Raw genomic sequence first — 22989 nt, forward strand, 5'->3', positions numbered from 1 at the left:
GGATCACTTTCAGGGTTTGAAATTTAAGAAATTTTTGCCATTAGGTGATAGACCTTCACATCAATATTTAGCTAGCAAGGTTTTGATCTTGGGGTACACAAATATATATTTGACTTTTGGTTCTGGAATCTTCTAAAAATATATATTTGGGCCAATTTTATTGTTTCCTTGATTTTATTAACCATGCCCTCTTTTCAGAATAATGTAGGTTTTAGTGATTGTATGAAAATTAGTCTATGCTCATTCAGATGGCCAACAGGCACATGAAAAGATACTCAATATCACTAATTATTAAAGAAATGCAAACCAAAACTATAACAAGGTATCACCTCACGCGAGTCAGAATAGCTATCATCAAAAAGTCTACAAATAATAAATGCTGGAGAGGGTATGGAAAAAAGGGAACCCTCCTACACTATTGGTGGGAATGTAAATTGGTGCATCCACTATGGAAAACGGTATGGAGCTTCCTTAAAAAACTAAAAACTGAGTTACCATATGATCAGCAATCCCACTCCTGGGCATATATCCAGATAAAACTCTAATTAGAAAAGATACATGTACCCCAATGTTCATAGCAGCACTATTTACAGTAGCCAAGACATGGAAGCTAAATGTCCATCAACAGATGAACGGATAAAGAAGATGTGGCAGATGTATATAATGGAATATCACTCCACCATAAAAAATAATGAAATAATGCCATTTGCAGGAACATGGACGGACCCAGATATTATCACACTAAGTCAGAAAAGGCAAATATATGACATCATTTATATGTGGAATCTAAAAAATGATACAAATGAACTTATTTACAAAACAGAAATACACATAGAAAACAAACTTACAGTTACCAAAGAGGAAAGGCAAGGAGGGAGGGAGGGATAAATTAGGAGTCTGGGATTAACAAATACACACTACTATATATAAAATAGATAAACAACAAGGACCTACTGTATAGCACAGGGAACTATAATCAATCTCTTGCAATAACCTACAATGGAAAAGAATCTGAAAAAGAATATATATCTATGTGTATATATATGTATATATGTATAACTGAATCACTTTGCTGTATACCTGAAACTAACATAACATTGTAAATCAACTATATTTCAATCAAAAAAAATTAGTCTATGCTGATGACTATTACAGCATCCAAAATACAAAGTTGTGTTAGAAGACTCTATCAGTGCACAAAGTTACAGGCAGTTATGGGAAAGTAAGTATTTTTTTTTAATGAGTCTTTATTTCCCTCTTGCTGAGGTATATCAGGCTGTGAAAATATCTATTAGTATTTTTTTCCAGATCTCTGCTGTGTATGTGCATGTCTACCTAGTATGTCTCATCCTTTCTCTTATCACTCCTTAGAGTTCTGCCTGCTTTTTCTCTAATTGCTGGGCAGTAAGAGAGATGGACGGATCAGGCTAAGCAAGTAGAGCTTGCAGAGAGCAGAAACAGATTTACTAACTTTGATGATGGCTTCTAGAGAGTCCTTACCATACACATGACTGGGTTGCCATAAAGCCAGCTGAGCCGATCACCCTAAATAGATTAAAAGATGACATAGACAGATTTTAAGCAGAAACAACAAGGACTACTGTATAGCACAGGGAACTATAATCAATCTCTTGCAATAACCTACAATGGAAAAGAATCTGAAAAAGAATATATATCTATGTGTATATATATGTATATATGTATAACTGAATCACTTTGCTGTATACCTGAAACTAACATAACATTGTAAATCAACTATATTTCAATCAAAAAAAATTAGTCTATGCTGATGACTATTACAGCATCCAAAATACAAAGTTGTGTTAGAAGACTCTATCAGTGCACAAAGTTACAGGCAGTTATGGGAAAGTAAGTATTTTTTTTTAATGAGTCTTTATTTCCCTCTTGCTGAGGTATATCAGGCTGTGAAAATATCTATTAGTATTTTTTTCCAGATCTCTGCTGTGTATGTGCATGTCTACCTAGTATGTCTCATCCTTTCTCTTATCACTCCTTAGAGTTCTGCCTGCTTTTTCTCTAATTGCTGGGCAGTAAGAGAGATGGACGGATCAGGCTAAGCAAGTAGAGCTTGCAGAGAGCAGAAACAGATTTACTAACTTTGATGATGGCTTCTAGAGAGTCCTTACCATACACATGACTGGGTTGCCATAAAGCCAGCTGAGCCGATCACCCTAAATAGATTAAAAGATGACATAGACAGATTTTAAGCAGAAATGATTTCATTCTTTCCTCTCACCAGTTACATGGTTAGCTGTTTCATGCACTGATTTGTTATACCACATAGGGCTGCCTCACAGTCCCTGCCAGCCTTCTGAAATCTTGATGGCACTGGAAACTCTCTCCTGGGAATGTGCAAGAAAGAAGGTCTGAGCTCCCCTCCTCCAAAGACACTCTTTTCAATCCATTATCTCCTACTCATGTGCAACAGTCTAGTCTATCAAAATACAGTGATTGAATACAACTTTTATTTCAGATAATGAATGCATTGATTTAATTAATAAAGGGTTTGTACTACATGGTATTATAGTTCCCTAAATGAACACTGAAATGCTAAAATGGGAAAACTTACCATTGGTCCAAGTTAAATCATAGCCACTTCTTTTAAACTGCATACCCTAATAAGACACCAACCCATCTGATACTTTTTTAAAAATGTGTTATATAAGTGCTTAACATTTTCCAGCTGTTTTAAAGCCAACTGTTTTTCCTGTCATAAGTACATCTGGCATCAGGCAAACAGATTATAGCCATGGACAGCTGACTAATTTATGATGTTTTTATATTTTCATATTTTTGGCAGACTAATCCTGGTTGATATATTAGCCTAGCTTTCAGAGGTGAATCTTAAAATCTTGTACTCTTGACAACCCTTTTACCTTTTTCTCTCCCAAACCCTGGAATATTTTTGGCATGTCCTAAAATTTAATTAAAAAACAGAGACAGGGAGAATGAATTGAACCCTTATGCTCTGTCCTCTAGTGTCCCTTCTGTAGCTGACTTCCTAGGAGGAATTACAAATCTGTGCACCAGTGTTGATTTTGAAAGATCTTTGTACTTTTGACCATTCTCCTTCCTAAATTCATTAGGTCACTGCACTAGTCTTTGCATCCTACTGTGAGAATTGCGTTTTGTCCAAATGTAAGGGGAGGTTGGTAAGTCAAACCAAGCAGGAGAAGAACCAGTTGCCTGCCTTTGCCAAAAAAAAAATATGAAGTTTTAAGCCCTAGGGAATGGAGGCAAGAATATTTTCTGTGGTGGTTCTGTTTCTGCATCTTGAGTTGGAGAGGCCAAGTCCACTCACCTTCTCAGAACATCTTTTTAATCTGACATCCCCTAGTGGGCCATCCCTTAGCTATTTATGTGGAATCATAACTGCTGGGTTGAATATGCCATATTCTTCCTTTAAATATCCACTCAAGACCTCAAAGTAATGGATGTGTTTTTAATAAATCTAATATATAAATCATTCATCAGATACACTTCAAAACAGAGCAGCTATCAGAACACCCTGAAAGATTCATTAGAACATTTTTTTTTTGCAGACATGTCACCAAGTTAAATAAATGTGGGTCAACTCAAAACTGAGATGAGAAATGGCAGAGTGCTTTATGGGTGAGTCAAGAATATAGGAATTCTAGTCTCGTCTCTATTGCTAACTTGTTTAATGATTGTAGTAATGTTTATGGCTTACTGCTAACTACTCTTCCTTCTGGCCAAAACACAGACAATGTCTACATAGGATTTTGAGCTCCTAAGAGAAGGGCCCTAAGTAAGTTTAGTTGGCAGTTATAAAGCCTTGCTTTTATAAGCATGGCGTCAGCTTGCCTGGATTCAAGTCCCAGCCCCATCACAGCCTGGTACTCAACCTTGGGTTAATCCCCCACTGAAGTGCACTGGGTGGTCTTTTGCTATTATACATAATACCACGATGAATATCTTTTAACATATAGATACGTTTATGCATTTATATGATTATATCTATAGGGAGAATGCCTAAAGGTGAAATTCTTCACTCTAAGGTTAAGGGAATTTTAAATGTTCATGTATATTTGCTAAATAGCCCTCCAAAGAGGCTATACCAAATTGGTACTCCTGACAGTATACGTGGATTCCTATTTCTCTACATCTTTGTCCACACTGTTCACTGGCATTTTTAATTTTTTCATCTTTATCAGTCTCAGAAGTGAAAGATGGAATTTGACTTTAATTTGCACTTATTTAATTTTGATCTAAGCTGCTCATCTTTTCATATTTTACTGGCCATTCATTATTTTATGCATACCCCAATCCCCCTTTTCTATTGGATACCTGGTGGGTTTCTTTTTTTAAAAATTGATTTATAAAGTACTTGGTAGAGTAAGATTAAGATCTTTGTAAAGAATAATTTGGAGAGCAATTCTGATTAATTTCAGTCATGAGGGATATTATAAATTTGAGAATTTTATGGCAACTGGCATTACTAACTAAAAAAGGACAAAACCTCCCAAGCATGAACAGTGAAAGGATATCACCTGAGTTATTACAATAGTCACTGAAATAATCCAGATTATATGTAAAGCACAGCGCAAAGAAGTCCAAGGTGTGATCTCTGCCGTTAAAGCATTCATAGTAAAGAAGAGAAGACGCACTCACATGAAATGACAAAAATCTGAGACAGTAAAAGGAACGAGTGATACAGACCATAAATACCCTAGGAATTGAGGAAGGAAAGCTCATCTTCAATCGGACTGGTTAAAGGACATTGCTTAAAAGAAAACACATGCTTGAATAGACAGAGAGAAAGATGCAGAAGTATAAAAGTGAAAAGCAAGGAAAGCAAAGAGTAAAGAGACAAAGGTGAATGGAACAGAGGCTTGGATGGGAGAATAGGGGAAAGTTTATATATGGACAGGTGGGTTGGTGTCAAATTACTGAAGGTCTTGGCTGTCTGCTTTAGCTTGGATTCTATGCTGTCAGGGCAAATGAATGTTTTGGGGAAGAGCATTGATGTAATAAAAATAATTTTAGGATGATAATATTGACCAGAGAATAATGAATGATTGAAGAAATGAGTGAATGGAAAATATTGAGTTGGGAAAGCGGATGACTATTGTATTAACACTTTCTGTGGGAGAGAATCAACTAATTAAAAAAAAAGTGGTTTATATTTTCTTCAATTTATAAACCTTAAAGCTGTTATGGAACTAATGCTACATAATATTACCTAAGAAAATAAGGCTGATCAAAAACCAGAATCCTTTGTGTATATGTTGAACATTCCGATGCAGTGCCTTTTTCTAAATCTGTGATTCAGCTTTCATACTGCTTTACTCACTCATTCTAATGACAGTAAGCCTTTCTTTGTTGGGTCTGGAATTCATACGGGCTTTTTCACAGACCTAGAAATTCCAAACATGCTTCTGTCATTACACCTCATCTGTCATCCTAAGGAATGACTTTATTTATTCTTGTGATTTGGAGAAATAAGGTGATTGTAGAAGGGGTTTAGAATAATGGGAGGAAGGTGTTGGCTACATAGAACCAGCAATTCCTTTCTTACTTTATTTCCCTTACGTGTTGGTAAGGGTTAGGTAATTGCTCTGAGAGCCCCCTGTACTGCAAATGCAGCATCTATTCAACAAGTATTTACTGAGCACCTAAAATGTGTCAGGCACTGTGCAAAGCACTGGGAACATATAGCACTGACTGGGGAGGTGAGTTTAAAAATTAGAGCCAGTCTTTGCTTCTACGAAGCTTACAGTCTGGTGGGACAAATATAAACAAGTCCACATTCTATTGCTTCTGCTCCTTACAGGTGACAGGGGGCTGGGCTCCTCTCTCAAAATTTTCCTACATGTAACAACCCTATCCTGTCGTTAGGGTTCTGAACAACCCATCTCTAGTTTACTTCATGTATTCCTATGTGTGCTGAGGTATTTAATTCACTTCTGATGGGCATTAAGAGGATAAAAGGAATTCAAATAACAAATATCTGGCAAACGCTGTGAAGCAGCAGATGTGCTAGTGCTATGGAGATCACCAAGGAGTGAAACATGGACCCAAACCATAGAATTGAAGAGATACAGTAAACGCATTTGCAAAAGTAAACTTTCTAGTGTGGATAATAAGTACTAAATTGATGGCACAGGTAGTGGGTGCTATGGGAAGTCAGAAAAGGAGGCATCACTTCCAGAAGACACTGTGCCTCAAAGGATGGGCTGGGTTTGAATCAGGTAGAGGACACAGGAGGTGTCTGTGGGAGTCAGTGAAGCCCAGTACAAACTACCTTATGCAGGAGCGGCCCCGGGGCTCCCAGCATGGCTGCGATCATGGGGTCCCACAGTTTAAACTGGTTTCTCTTTCCCTCTTCATCTCTCGGTGCTGCTTTCCTCTGTACTAGCTTCAGTCTCAGACTGACTGACTCTATGTGGTGGCTGCCAGGCTTACATCTTGCTCCCTTAACCACCCAAAACAAAAGACAGCATCTCTTTCCCAATAGTCCTAAACAAACTCCTGTGATTTACCCTGACTGGACCAATTTATATCATTTCCCCATCCCTGAGTCAACCTCTGTAACTAGGGGGGTGGAATTCACAGATTGGCCAGGTCTGGGTTATGTCTCCACCCCTGGAATGGAAGCAGACGGGGTCAGCCCCATCTAAACCATATCAGAACAAGATCAGGGAAGGGGTTAGTGGTTCCCCAGAGAAGAAAACTGTACTTCTGTAATTAGAAAAATAACAACAATCATCATCATTGGGAACACTCTATAGTAAAGAACGTACTATGTACTGGGTACTATTCTAACCAACTTTTGTATGTTACTTATTTACTCCTCCTATCCCTGTGAGGTAGGTAATCTTATCTCATTTTCAGATGGAGAAACTGAGGCAAAGAGATGTTAAGTAATTATCACATGGCTAGTAAATGGCAGACCTGGGAGTTGAACCCAGGCCACCAGAATGCCAAGTCCATGGTTTTACCCGCTATAGTATATTAAAATTGACTTCTATACACACAGAGAACTAGTTAACACTGAGGCTCAGAAATGAGCAAATTATATGAAGAACAATGAGAAGACCAGAAATTCAGCAAGATGGTAATTTTGGTCTGTTCTCAAAGCTACGGAAACAATATCCAAAAAGCTGATAGGTTGTGCCATTCTCATGGAGAGGTCAAGTTCTGACAAGATCCAGGCAACCACTGACTGAACTTCCAAGGGAAATGAAATGGTCACCAGAGAAAACTGAGTAATTCCCCAAAGGCTACTCCAGCCCAATCCTCTCAACAGCTTGTGATTCACACTTTTATACAATTTACCAAGGACTGATTTCCTATCCATATCTGATTCTCAGTCTCTTTCTCTCCTGCTTTGAAACATCATTCATGCAACATACATAAATCTTAGTTAAAACTAACAATGCATTCAAAAACACAAACAAAATCAAACGATTGCCGTTTGGCACTGAGAAACAGCAGACCCAGGCTTGAGTCTGTTTACTGTGCATTTCCTGATGCAAAGAAAAGCAAGCACAGCCTAGGAAACACCACAAAGCATTATATGGCGACAGCTCGTGCACTTCAGAAGAGAAGTGGATACATTAGGAAAAGTTCTTCTCCCTTTGATGTAGAATATGTTATCTTTTTTTGTATTAAAATGGGAGTTAACTTTAAATAAATAAAATTCAGCCTGTAGGCTTCAGAAAACTAATGCTCTGTTTCGATAGTGTCATTTCTCTGATCCCTGAAAGCATTATGGGAGTTAACTTGGGCCTTCATCATGATTTTCCTTTATGGTGTGGACAGCACATTACTTTTTCATCTCTGTTTTATTGATTTCCCCTCACTTCCGCCCACATTTTCTCTTCGCCAGCTGTTACCTCTGCCCCTTCTGCTCCCCCAAGTGCTATGAGGGCAGGTAGAGAGAGTTTCTCCTGTGTCTTTGGCTGCGGGCAGTCCAGGCACTGCTGCCTTAGTGTTCCATTCTAAGGTGTAAACCTCTTATCTGCATGGTTTTTGAAAAAAAGATAAGCCAAGGGCCCTAGACCTGCCTTCAAGAAGAGATCAGAATGAGCTTCACATTCCTATAATGAAACAGTGGAAGAATGTGCAATTTGTAGTTAGCATGTCTTTAATTGGACCTGAGGATGTGCCCCCTCCATTCAGGATACAGAGTGCATGAGCCTGGTAGATGATGAACTTGTTTTCTTTTATGATTTTCCCAAAAGAGCCCTGAACAGTCAAATATCAGGTAATCTGAGCCCTCTAGAATTTGGTAATAGAATGAAGCCTTTTTTCTTTTAAACAAAATTACTTTTAGGTAAATGAATATGCAAAAATCTCAAAGGTGTGCTATGCAACATGAAAAAAACACTGATAACAAGTGTTTTTACCCTTGTAATTGTCCATTTTGGCCCTTCTTAGTGTTCTAGTAATTGCTTCTAAAAATGAGTGTATTTGAAAGATACATGCAAGACTACAGTTGGAAAAAGAAAATTCTTTAATATAAAAAAGTTGCTATGATTATAGAGTTTTTCAGAATTTCTTGGTTGTTAATAAGATTTGAAAGCTTATAGCTTCTATAGTTTAACTTTTGAAACAAGAGGTATATTTGTGTGTAAAGAAGGTGGGGATTCATGAAATTTTATGCAAAACTATGCATGCATATGCATATGTCGTGTCCTGGAGAAAGACTTCATAGCTTTCATCAATTCTCAAGAGGGTTTGTGACAGGAAGAATTCTCAATTTGCCTGCCTCACTTTCCTTTCCCACACCAACCCTCCCTTTCTTCTTTGTAGTCAATAGCGCTCTCTCTGTCTTGCCAGCCTCTGACTTATCCCTTCCCAGATGAATTGTTCTTTTTGTTTTCTGACCAAGTGAGGCCGAGCCAGAGGAGCTCAGGAGCTGGTTCCCTGATGATGATGGTGGCAGACAGATGGCATGACTACCGGGGGTGCTGCAGTGAGTGGCCTCTGGGTGAGCTGTTAGGAAGATGGACGGTGCCACCATGACCCATCCTTGAACATCATCTTCTAGGAGAGAAATGGGGCATCCAAGATGCCACCCATGTAGGCAAACTTCCATTACACTGAGGATACTGTCAAGGGGAAAAACTGAATTGGGCAGTAGTTTTCCCTGAATACTTCACTGTTATCTATTTTTTTACTCCAATTTTATGTTTTATTTGATTTGGGGGGGGGGATTTTTTTTTTTTTTTTTTTTTTTTTTTTGCCATTTTCCTTAGCTTCTGTATCCATTACAACATCCTAACACTTTAATTGGCTTTCTATGGGACAAACAGGGAGCACTGCTTCTGGCAAGATAGACTTTTCTGTCCTGTTGATTGATGGGTTAATTTTTATTGAGCACAGTGTGCTAGCAGAACCAAAAACCCAAGACAGAATTCCAACTCTAGGAACTTATGTTCTAATGAAAAGTATGACAGCCAACAATGCAATCCTCCCAGTTTCTTTCTTTTATGAGTATGCCCTTCTATTTCTCTCTTTTAAGACAAGTCTACATAAGCAAAAAGTGTGTACTGAGGCAACTAGACAGATAACTTGAGCCCAGAAACATGCTATTTAAAAAAAAAAAAAAAGAGCCAATTGGATCAGGTAGCCTGATGGGGGGATTAGTTTCCTCAAAAGAGTTTCACTAATCATATTCGCTGAGTGGCTACTCAATGGCGAAATTTAAAAGAATCAAACATTTCTCCAGATTCTTTTGGTTCTATCCTATGTCAACTTACATTAAATTATGTAAGGTTAGGGCTTCCCTGGTGGCGCAGTGATTGACAGCCCGCCTGCCGATGCAGGGGACACGGGTTCGTGCCCCGGTCCAGAAAGATCCCACATGCCGCGGGGCGGCTGGGCCCGTGAGCCATGGCCGCTGAGCCTGCGCATCTGGAGCCTCTGCTCCGCGACGGGAGAGGCTACAACAGTGAGAGGTCAGTGTACCGCAAAAAAAAAATTATGTAAGGTTAAATTTCTAAAAGTTACATTTTTGGACTATGTAGTAGCTTAACCCCACACAGAAATCCTTCACTGAAATACAACACAATAAATACTGTATGGCTTAATTTTATGAAGGGCTGATGATTTTTTAAATAATCATTTAAAGAATGTTCACTGTCCCTCTGTGTCCATGATATAAGGATCCGTATGATCATTTCTCCAGTAAATGGCCCCCAAAAGAAGATTCCCTTTCCAAACTATTCTCTTTCTTTTAACAAGCACTCAAAGCTAAGTAACCTGGAGTGTTTTCCAATTTGCTCAGAGCAAATTTCAGTGCTCAAATGAACTGTTTCACCTCTGAATCAGCCATAGTATTCCTGAGCCACCATTTCCTCATCTATAAAATAAAGTGTATTGGAGATAATGATCTTTAAAATTCCTTCCAGCTATGAACCACCAACACACACACACATACACATACACACACACACCACACACACACACACACACACACACACACACACACACACACACACACTCATATGATTTCTGACCTCATTCATATCTTTATTTAATTACAATAGAAGCTTCATAAGAGTCTGGCCCGTGTCTGTCTTATTCACCTGTATACCCCTGGTTCCTGGCACATAAATGGAGTACACTAAATATAACTTGAATTAATATAATTACCCAATGTTCATAGCAATGTGTTCTGTTGCACGATGCCTTGAATCCTTCTCTGGAAGGAAGCAAAGCCCATATTATAAATTCACACAATTTATTTGTATATAATTCTTACACCATATTTTAAAATCTTACATTTATCTGCCTGTTTAGCTGCAGCTAAAATTTTGTCATTTCTCTTCCACTTTTCTCTTATTGAACTCACTGTCTTGCACACTTTTTCATAAAAGGCCCAACTTGAAAATAAAGCTAAAACATAGAACAGGGAACTTGCACGCACGTGACTGGAGCTTGGACTGCTGGGAAAGAAATAAGCATGGTCCCCACGCCCATGGAAGCCAGGTTTGCTGCCACCAAACTTACCAGCTGACAGCCTATCCAACAACACACAGAGGAAATAAAGCTCCTTGCTCCCTAACTTAACAATGTTAAACTCCTGTGCCCCCAGACAGTGAGTCTGATACTGAAGAACTGGGCAGAATGAGCCAACCACAGCCCCCAGAGACCCCCAAGATTCCCATTACCCACTGAAAGGGTCCACGGTGAGGCACAGGGTCAAAACACCTCCAACAAGGTTAAACGTGCTGACTTAACTGTTTCCTAACAAGTCAGAGGTTCTTCTCTAAACAGAAAGCCTAACCAGAACACTGAGACTGTGTCCTCAGACAGGTGGACGGCAGGGAGTTTATGGGTGGATTATGGGGAAGACAGAGGAGGAACAGGAAACAGAGATGGCAGAGATGTATTACCTGTGGGATTGATTTTCTTGCGCAAAACCTCCAGTACATTTGATAGGCAATGCTGCCCTCTAGTGTCCAAGTGGGATGAGCACAGGTTCCAATTAAATGCCCACACAATTTAGGGGCATTTTTTGTTGTTTGTATCTAGTTTTAAGATTATTCTGTTTTTAAATATTAAAGTGAAAAAACAGACATTTTACCAAAACACGTAACTTCTTATAAAAGAACTCATGTGACTTTTCTCCTCTTCCTTTCTTCATTTATTTTTCCATGATGCCCCTTTATACTTAGGCAGTGTTAGGCTTTCCCAGCAAACCACTTGGCCCTGGTCCCTGAAAAGGCCTAGGGAAGCTTGGCATCTCTCATACACCTCAGATGCTTCCTTCCTGAGGACCACAGGGGAAGGCATAGGGTGGGAACTCCCTCACTGCTCCCTTCGATTGGGAGGCTCTGTCCTTACTTCCTCATATGGCTGTTTCCTTCTCATCACTTAGCTCAGCTCAGAGGCCACCCGGCTACAGCAGCCCCACTCCACCCCCACCTTCCCAGGGTGTCAATCCCTAGCACATCATCATTCTTCTGGCTTCATACAGCTCATCACTTTTCCAAATTATGTTGTTTACTTGTTTCCTTATTCTCTGTCTCTCTCTCTCTCCCCCATCACAATATAAGCTTTATAACAGCAGGGACCTTATCTATTTTTTTCACTGATATACGTCCAAATACTAGAAATTGTTGCAGGCGCTTAGCACAGAGTAGGCTCTGAATAAATATTTTTGAATGAATGAATGAGTGAATGAATGAATAATAGAGAATATTTACCTCCTAAGCCTTCTCTTCCAAAAGCAATATTTTTGTCTAACATCTTGCCATCTCTCATGTTAGAAAAGTGGGACATGGAAATGCAGGATTTCACTTGGGAACTGTAAGGTATAAAATCTCTGGCCATGCATCGGCAGAAGTAGCAGATTAGGATTGAAAATTACTAGTACTAGGTTTAATTTAATTTCTTAAGTCTGATTATATATGTTTCTCCCTGTCTATGCAGCAAAAAGTCCTATTATTCTCAAGTACAGTTTTCTAAAACAACAGAAATACACAGAAGAGATATGGAAAAGAACAAGATGATAAAATTCTCAGTCTTGTTAATAATCTTGTTATTAAATGTCAGTTGGTAGTTATAAGTCAGTTTAATTGATTTAAGAAGTGACATAAGCTTAAGAAGATATACAACCCCATCATCCCAGCACAGTTTTTAAGAACAATGTACCCTTTCTTGGTAATAACAGTATATACTATGTTGTAGTGACCACAATACCTGCCTCCATTATATCTTTTAAAGCAAACACTTCAGTTTCTTTACTTAATTGTAGAACCATCTTTGTAAGATTTGTTTTGATAATCTCCTGATATCAGGGCTATTTTTTCTTTTTGTTTCATTTTTCCTTCCTTTTTTTACCCCATATAGAATATAATATGCCACCCCAGTGCATAAAACAAAAGAATTCTAGCTGCTCTGGTGAAAGCCATGTTAGGGTCCCAAAGTCCCATCCAGTGAGCCTCTTCCACCATCCTGCTCTCCCTCTCCAGCCCTCCTCTCACTGTGAAAGCCACTGAGTTCCCTCTGTGGGGCTACAGAGCTCCTGAATTCATACAGAAGCCAACAGGTGTAGATCATACCCATAGTGATCCCAATACTTTAAAAAATATTCTAATATCCTACTATTAATTATGGCTAAAGAGTGGCACTTATTAAACAAGCTAATGGGTGATTTCCAGACATTTGTTCATTCAGTAAGTACTTTATTTGTGGATTACGTTCTCACCATGAGTCAGGCTCTGCTAAGTGCAGGGAATACCTGTGAGACAGACAGGGCCTCTGCTTTTAGAGAGGTTAGCATAGTGGGAGATAGTAGTAAATAAGCAGACAATTATAATACAAGGTAGCAAGTGTGATGACTGGGCAAATACAGAGGGGTGCATATAGGGAGTATACCCAGCAGGAGCTTCGCAGATCAGGAAAGGTTTTCTGGAGGTGGAGATACAGATATAGATGGGGGAAGAGTTTGGAGAGAATTTCCAGCTAAGAGGATAACAAGCACACACAGGCCTGCGGTGAGAAAGAGCATGGCTCAACCTGAGGAACCAGAAGAAGCTCTGTTTCAATGGAGCATCAAGTGTGTGGGGGACAGAACAGGGAGAGGAGGGAAAGACAAGGCTGGGGAGGTGAGCAGAGTCACATCACAAAGGGTCTTATAAGTCATTGTAAAAAGTCTGGACTTGGGCTTCCCTGGTGGCGCAGTGGTTGAGAGTCCGCCTGCCGATGCAGGGGACACGGGTTCGTGCCCCGGTCCGGGAAGATCCCGCATGCCGCGGAGCGGCTGGGCCCGTGAGCCATGGCCGCTGAGCCTGCGCGTCCGGAGCCTGTGCTCCACAATGGGAGAGGCAAAAGTCTGGACTTTAGCTGGAAGGCAAGGTAAACCTCTTGAAAGATTATAATAAGGGAAATGATGTAACCAATTCAGCTGCAGTGTGAAGCACGGCAGCAAGACTGATCAATGTGATAAATAAGGAGAATGTTGTAGCAATGGAGATGAGAGACGATGGTGGCCTGAATTGGAAAATGGCCATTGAGATGGAGAAGACAGATGGATTCAAGAGATACTTAAGATGAGACCTGCTTAGTTGAATGTGGGAGGTGAAGGTAAACAAAAAGAAAAGGATGATGCCCAAGTTTCTTGCTTGAGCCACTGAGTGGATGGAGATTGCATCACCAAAATAGGGTAACTAATACGGGCAGAAAGATAATCAGCTTTATTGGGATGTGTTGTGGGACACATCTGAGGGACAAGCAAGTGGAAATAATCAGGATGTAGTTGTGTGTGTGGATTTGAAACTCAGAAAAACTGTGAGCTAAAGATAAAGATTCAGGTGTCATCAGCATATAGGCTAGGTGGTCCTTGAAGACATGAAAATACTTAAAATATCTGGAAGATTTTGTAGAGAAAGCAAAATAGGATCTAGAATAGAACTTTGTGGGACAACAATACCTGTAAGGGGCAAACGGAAGAGGAGGAGCCCCACAGGAAACAGAAAAGGAAGAGGCAAGGGGACAGAAGGCAAATTTTTGGAAGCCAAAGGAAGAGAGTGTTCCAAGGAGAGAGTGGTTGACTATGTTGGATTTTGCTGAGAGATAACTGAGATATGTTCTTCAGATTTAGCCAGAAGGCATCATTAGTGACTTGAGTGAAAACAGTATTGGTGGAAGTCATAAGAATAGAAGTCACATTCTTATAGGGTCAAAGGAAGATGAGAAAGTGGAGACAATAGTGAGACAATTCTTAGGAAGCTTTGCTGTATAAAAGTAAGAGACACGGTGATAAAACAGAAATGTGAGCTCAAAGGAGGTTTTTTGTTGGGTATATGTAGAAATACTGATGGAAAGGAAAGTATTATCATTTCTATTATATAGAAAATCAAACAGGTTAAGCAATTTGCCCAAATTTATATAATCAGCAGAGCTAGGATTAAACCTAGGTCTGTCTGGCTCCAAAGTCCTTGTTCTTAACTATAAAGAGTATACAACTCAATTCTAGGTACTGGCTTCCCAGCAGAATTTACTATATTAGAATCATATTCCAATTAGTACTAGGGGAAAAAAAGCACGTATCATGTACCCCAGCCCTATTTAATAGACCAGGAAACTGAAGCTAACAGTGTCCGGCTTAAGCTTGCACAGCTCACTGGTGGCAAATCTCAGCTCTAAAGTTCAGTGCTCTTTGTCTTCTTTTATTCCCTCATAACATTTCCACTTGGTTTAGAAGCAGATTTGGAGTTGGAAAGTAAAGTGTAAAGTACCTTGATATGACAACCGATTGGGTTATGCTATTTAGATTTGCTGTATGAATTATCTATGTCACTCTTTGCAAGGCTAAAGTGACCTCTAAAAACTCTGCCTAGCATGCTAAGATATAAATAAGTAGAATTCTGAAGATATATACTGAGCCTCCTATATATTATATTTCTAGTAAAAATTACCAAAATTAGCACTTTCAACTCAGTCTCAGTTGGCGCTATTCACCCAGCAAAACAAGTATGTAATTATTGCCAAAGTTATCCTCAGGGAAAGGAGTGTATCATTTTTGCATTCCTGGTTTGGTTTACCTGAAAGGTATGTTAAGTACAGATTGGATAATTAAGGGAAGTTTTAAAAACGGGAGGATATAAAATTGTAGTGAAATAGAAAATAACTATATATAAAATTCTGCAGTAGAGATGGTCAACCTTTTTGTAACACAAAACTCTAAAGTCTGTATGTGCATCAGATTCAGTTCAGTGACATAGTGGTTTTAAACATGGAAATTAATAAGTAGGTAAGTGGTGCCATCCAAACAGGGTAAGCCCTTGGAACCGGCCCAAGTACCTCCTAAATAAACCTACCTGCACCCAAGTTCTTGTCTCAGATTCAGCTTTCGGTGATCTAAACTAAAACACTACTTACACAGAGCATGTGCTCTGGAATCAGACTGCCTAGTTCAAATGCTAATCACACATGTACTAATTTTGTGACCTGAGGCAGGTTACCTACCCTCCCTAAGTCTCAGTTTACTCAGTAGATTCTGAGCATAGTCACAGAACCTATTTTGGGGACATTGCTCTCCATGAGTTTCTCATATTTCTACATATCTTGTGAGACACTGACTGCCCTTTGTTCCAGACTACTTTCTCAAGGATTTTGTAAACCAAGCAGCTGTGGAAGATAAAAATAGCATCCCCCTCAGAGCAAAGCGCAGGCATACTTACTGCTCATTATAAAAGATTGAGGTTTCCTAAGCTTACGGCTCCCCTCCTATAACACCATACACTATATGCTGGCATCCGCACAGAACTTCAGGGCCAGGGGAACTAGGCACATATGCTGATGCTAATGCTGTAGGCTCAGTTGTGAGTAATAAAGTCCTTTTTTCTCTGACCCAGGAGTATCCTGTCTTCTGCCAGCATCCAAAAACTTGCAAATAGAGCACAATTTCAGATCCTTTGCAGTTCTTGACACCTTATAGAATTTAAAGATGAAATGAGCGTGTTCATTGAAAATGCTTAGCATACCTCTTGGTACTTGGTAAGCACTCACTAAATGCTAACTCTGTATTGTAACCATCAAAATGTGAGTATGCCCATGGGATTGCCACATAAATAAAAATGTGTGTATGTTTGAAATCCCACGAGCAGAAATTCAGTCCTGTGTGTTCAGGCTTTGTGTATTTCCAGGTGTATACTTTTATACATTCCAGGTACAAATGCCCACAGGGAGGTGACTTATGTGACTCTTCTTTGCCATCAATACCTCAGTGACTACCAGTATTCATTTCTCATAGCAGAGCCTGGCAGGTGAAGTCTTAGGACATGTTCATTATATGTGATTGGGAGAGAGATTTTGAACATGAGGTTTTGCCCGAATAAACAGACCTGAGTAGTAGCCAAATGCCTCCTCATGAGGATGGTATCCATCAGTGTCTATCTTGCTTAGTACTGTATTTCCAACATACAGCACAAGGCCTGACACAGAGTAGAGGTTCAGCAAATCTTTTTGGCTGAATGACTGCTATCCCAGAGAGAAGTTGAGGGAGCCTTTCTTTGCCATCCAGAAGTAGACTTCTGAGTCATTCAAGTGTTCCTGTCCTCAAATTATCCCCACCAAACATGGCAACCATTTTACCCACTAAAAGGAACTCCATCAAAAGTCTAAGATAAAAAGAAACAAAAAATAACAAAACAAACTTTTGACCTACTTTGTTATGCATTGAAAGGCACACTTTAGCAGACAAAAAGGCTCAGGGCTATGTAACTGTCATCAGTGTTTCACTTAATATTTTAATGAGCTGAGCAACTGACATCCTGGTTGAATACATGCCTTTGTGGGTCTTGTTACTAAGCCAAAAAAGTGTATAAAAAATTGTCCTTTAAAGAAACCCATAATTCCTTAAAACGTAAATACACCCCAAATGCCACAAAGATGATTCCTGTCATCCTTCCTCCTTCCTTCCAAGCCAGCTCTTCTCATATTTTCCTTCTCCTGCCTCAGAGTTGCTGACTTGGGTTCCAGACTCCTATGCTGGTTCCTGGATTCAGAGCAGATCTTTCTGAGCTAGGACATGTTTGCCAGGACAGGCAGTGCCATTGTTAGCTATTTCTCTTCTCTATTCTCCCAAATCCTTCCCAGAAAAACACTGATACATTTATTTTAATATTCCTTCTTTCCCTTCGGCTGGCAAAGGTTTCTCTGAATCTGATGTTTGCCTCTATTTGCTCCATGCTCTTCCTCTCTTCTCTCTTTTTTTTTCCCCCCTTTCATTATCCTCTCTCTGGGGAGGGGTGATTGACTGGAAACCCCAGGGCCATCAAGAGGCAATTTCAGAGAAGCAGGGGAGACTGGTAACATGGTTCTAAACTGGGAGGGAACAATAGCAAACTGAATATTCTTTAAGCAATGTGGAATCTACATTCCTTCTTTACCAGCCTTTGAAAATAAGCATTAAAATTCTTCCCATCACACAGATGGGAAAACAAAGGACTGAGAGGTTAAGCCACCACGCCAAGTCTAACAGAGGGTAAATGGCAGCACCAGGATTTGGGCCCAGACACTGTGACTCCAGGGCCCATTCTTACCCCTGTGCTTCTCCCTTGAACTCAGATTTGAGGGATGAATATGAGTTACCTGAACAAATAAATAAAGGAGAGGGCAAGTTCTTCCAGGCAGAGGGCAGAGCATTATACAGAGGCCTAAAGATGTGAACCAGCTTAACAAGTTTGGGGAACCACAATGACCATAGGGAAGTAACCAGGAAACAAAAATACCTAGCAAACTTCAGATACTCATTCATGACATAGCTGGAGAGTGGTGAAACATGTAGAGTTCATATTCGTGAGACTTGGGTTGGAATGACAGCTCCATTTCTGGTTAGTGTGTTATTTAAACTCCCTAAGCATCTATTTCCTCATCTCTAAAACTGGAATGACACACATTTCACAGTTTAATAGCAAAGATTTTTAAAAGTTAACATATGAAAAAGCTTGTAAACTGTGGCGTTCTATGCAAATATCTTTCTCCCTCTGTAATGGAAACTGGGTTCAGCACAGGGACTCAGGAAGCAACTGTAGGATAAAGGACATTCCAGGGGCCTGGGAAAATCTTGCAGGCAGCCTTCAGTCTAGAAGTTATTTTTTTCTAGCCTGAAGTCTGAGAGGTTTATAAGACCCATCCTAACCCAGCAGTACAGAGAAAACACTTTTGCCAAAGGCATTAGTCAAGCATTTTTCCACCAGAGGAAAGTTGCACCTTTGACCTTCAGCATTTTATGGATTTTATGAAATACGATAAGAACAGAAATGACTAAGACAAAGAAATACCAGACTCTATGTCTTAAAACTGAACTTTGCAAAAATAACAAAGGATCTCCAGAACCTGTATATCTGCTCTAATCCAGTGAGCTGGTGTAGGGTGCAGGGTCAGCCTGGGACACAGATTGGGGTGAGAGCAAGGCTGATTAGTAGGTGAGGAAGCGGCCTGTGATGGAAGAAGATGCCATAAGCCAACACAAGAGTCGCTTCCCCCAGCCACCACTGGGTTTTAGTACATGTAATGATTTGGAGATATCTGCAAGTTGTGTAATACTAGCTGAAAGAAAGTTCAATCTGTCATGTTTTGAGGGCTCTTCTCTGTCCCTCAGCTCTCCACTCGAGGCACCTCAGCAATAAAGAGGAAGTATCACTGCTCTCTTGGAGCTTATGTTCTAGGGAGTACAAATGAACTGGAACCGGGCTGCACAGCAGAAGGTGAGCAGAGAGCTAGCGAAGCTTCTGTATTTACAGCCACTCCCACCGCTTACCGCCTGAGCTCCGCCTCCTGTCAGATCAGCAGCAGCCTGAGATTCTCATAGGAGCATGACCTCTACTGTGAACTGCACATGCGAGGGATCTAGGTTGCGTGCTCTTTATGAGACTCTAACGCCTGACGATTTGAGGTGGAACTGAGGTAGTGATGTTAGCACTGGGGATCGGCTGCAAATACAGATTATCATGAACAGAGAGGTTTGACTGCACAGAGACCATAATAAATCAGTTGCTTGCAGACTCATATCAAAACCCTATCAGTGAGTGGCAAGTGACAATTAAGCTGCATCTTACGGAGTAGACAGGACATAAGCAACACACTTCAGGTGTCACTGTCTCCCATCACCCCTAGATGGGACCATCTAGTTGCAGGAAAACAAGCTCAGGGCTACCACTGATTCTGCATTATTGTGAGTTGTATAACTATTTCATTATATGTTACAATGTAATGGTAATAGAAATAAAGTGTACAATAAATGTAATGCACTTGAATCATCCCCAAACCTTGCCCCCACCCTCCGATCCATGGAAAAATTGTCTTCCATGAAACCGGTCCCTAGTGTCAAAAAGGTTGGGGATCACTGAACTAGACAATTTCAGATAAAGTGCTGAGTGGCACATAGGAAGTGCTCAGTAGTATTTGTCACCTGGATAGATTGTTGAGGCCTAGGATTCTCTCAAAAGACCACCTTTGAGCAGCAAGGCAGTAAAAACACCTGTCTTCACTGGCGAAGCCACTTAAGGCAGTGATTCAAATTAATTAAGTCATTCAGCAAACAGTTCTTAAGTATCTAGTCCATGCCAAGCACTATGCTAGGGACACTAGGGATACAGAGACAAAACATATCCCAGACACTCAACAACCTTTTTATTGAGAAATCAGCTTCTGTTTGTTCTTTTACTAAATTTGCCCACTTTCAGATTCACCTGCATGTATCTCCTTCCAGGAGGGACCTAAAAGGCCTGATGCCTAGAGGCTTTCAGAGCCTGGAAGGTCCAGGCTTTCCCAAGTAGGAAAAGTAGCAGGTGACGTTTTCACAAGGCAGGTGGTTCCTTGCTGGAGTTTCCCACCACACTCAGAATCTGAACTAGTAGTAAGGATGAAAGTTAAGGATCAATCAAGGCAGTGACCAATCCTCTCCCAAGCATGAGACCACATGTTATTTAATGTGTAGATGGGTAACCCAACCACAGAATGCTCTGGAAGCTTAAGATGTCTAGAAACCTAGAATGTTCAAGAAGTATAGAAGTTTGCCTTCTAGAAAGAGGAGTGGAAAATCATTACAAAGGAAGAGTATTACTGGCTGCTATTTCCACAGAGCAGAGAAGAGTCCTGTGACTGCAGTATAGGTCCCCTTACCCCTGGCTCTCTGAGCTCACAAACATGCATAGAGACACATATAATTAGGATGGCTCTGGCCATCTTATTATTAATATTTAAGATATGTGAGGAAACAAATCCAGCCAGTTTCTTCTCTAAATCCCATGGTATCTTTGGGGAAAGCCTAATCTGTCTTGCCAATATATAGAGCTTCTTCCAGGTGCCTGTTAATCCTCCCTTTTATTTTATTGTTTTTAAGTGAAGAGAGTTTATTGAGCTGACAAAACCATTTAACTTGTGATTTCAAAATTGTGAGCAGAGAACACTGAATTTATGAGTTGTTTAGAGGTCTGGAAGGTGGAAGCAGCCAGGAAGGCTGAGGAGGAAACACAGGTGCTGAGAATGGAAAATAATCTACCCCCAGAGGAAAATGAAAAACACAATACAGAACAAGAAAAGAGCACATGGGTCAACCTGAAACTTGTTGTCAATCTCTTTTCTCCAAAAAGAAGGATGATTTAATATGTAAGAACAAATGTATGTGTCAATTGGGGTTGCCTTCTGGAAGAAAGTCAATCCATAAATCCAAGAAATAAATAAACAAGCCACCATCTTAGACAATGTTCTTGAAAAACTGACAAGGCAAATCTGCTTTAAGTTGATAGGCTGAGGCTGGAAAAGTGGCCCAGGATTCTGTCTGCTTTCCCCTGTAATTGCTGTTCTCCCTAACCTCCAGCCCTCCACCTCCTCCATCCATATACAGGCACCCTTCCCAGAGATTAATGTGACTACGCTTGTAACATGTTGAGATATCACGTTGAGGTATCACACTGGCCTCCCTGAAGCCTGAGTCAGCAGATCGGTTTTTCTAGATAGGCTTTGGTTTGATTTCTTAAGTGGTGGGAAAAAGTTTTTTATTTGAAATTTACATGTATCATCATAGGCCATGAGTGAGAATAGTAACATGACCAATGTGAATTTTATATTCCATAATATTATTAGCATGGACTTTGGTAACTCTATGGGTTCATTTTTATTTTGTTTTGTTTCAGGTATGGAGGAAACCTAATTATGACTTAAGCTTTTCTTCAAGGTGGAAAATTCTATCATGAACCCTAGATTCAGTACTCTGAATGGGAACCTCAGTCCTTTTTTTGGATACTTGGTAAGGTTGATATATTCCTGGATAGACAGGAGGAGAGGGGGTGGTCCCTGAATACAATCATTCCTCCTCTAGATCAGGAGCTTTGTTTCAGGCCTTAAGTAACAGAACAAACTCAGTTATAGAAGGCTTGTTCTGAAAAATGCAACTGAATATTGTTCTAAAGAATGAATCCTGGAGGGGATAAAACAGACCATGCAGATGAGGGCTATGTTATCCTCAGTACTTTGTGCCTGGCATGGAGGAAATGTTCTATAAATAATATTTTGAATAACTGATAGTACCCTCATCCTCACTGGTATATTCATCAAGCATCTGACAAAACACCAAAAAGTGAAATCACCACTTTATTCAAATTTCTCAACCTTCCTCACTAATGGATATTTTGCCAGCATTCCCAACGGACGGCAGAATGAACTGACTGGACTCTCCTGTGCCCAACCTCTCTCTCACCTTTAAAAGCCAAAGGATCCCTCACCTGTAAGACCTGTACCAGCCTTAGCTTGACTGGCCCTTTTCTGTTCCATAGCCCATCACCATATCTCTCCTTTCTGCAGAAGAGCAGTGACATGTCTAAAAGCCAGAAAAACAAAGGTCTGGAAAATTTACAAACAACCTAGTCCATCCCCTGAAAAATAAAATGTCCAAAGGCAACGTTTGATTTTCTGTTGGTTTGTGCTCCATTTGTGTATGTGGGTTTTATATACATATACATAAAATGCCCTGTTTGGAAAGTGGGTGCTGTACTTTTATCCTACCAAGAAAAGAAGCTTTTGTACTTGAAAATATTTTTTTTTACTTGATAGAAGCAATGAAAAGGACAAAACCACTAACAGCTTATATTCATTTAAGGCTTTCCTAACCCTCTACTCTATTTGTTTCTTTGCAGCAGTTAAGTATATTTTGCCTGAGTGTCACCAAGATGGTGAGCACATACTCTGCCCCTCCACACCCATCTTGAGGCCAGACTTGATATTCCATTGAATTAAAAAAGAAGAAAGAAAAGAAGGAGTTAAGAAGGAGGAAGGAATGGAGGAAGGAAGGGAGGAGATAAATTCACATTTCCAAAGCATTAGTGATTAGTGTAGACTTTCTGAAAAATGTTCCAAGAAGACAGAGATGTTCTATGGCACAGGAAAATTTCATCAAAAACCACCAACCGGGGCTTCCCTGGTGGCGCAGTGGTTGAGAGTCCGCCTGCCGATGCAGGGGACACAGGTTCGTGCCCCGGCCCGGGA

The sequence above is a fragment of the Lipotes vexillifer genome, unplaced genomic scaffold (assembly GCF_000442215.2).
Source record: "Lipotes vexillifer unplaced genomic scaffold, Lipotes_vexillifer_v1.1 scaffold164, whole genome shotgun sequence".
Taxonomy (NCBI): Eukaryota; Metazoa; Chordata; class Mammalia; order Artiodactyla; family Lipotidae; genus Lipotes; species Lipotes vexillifer.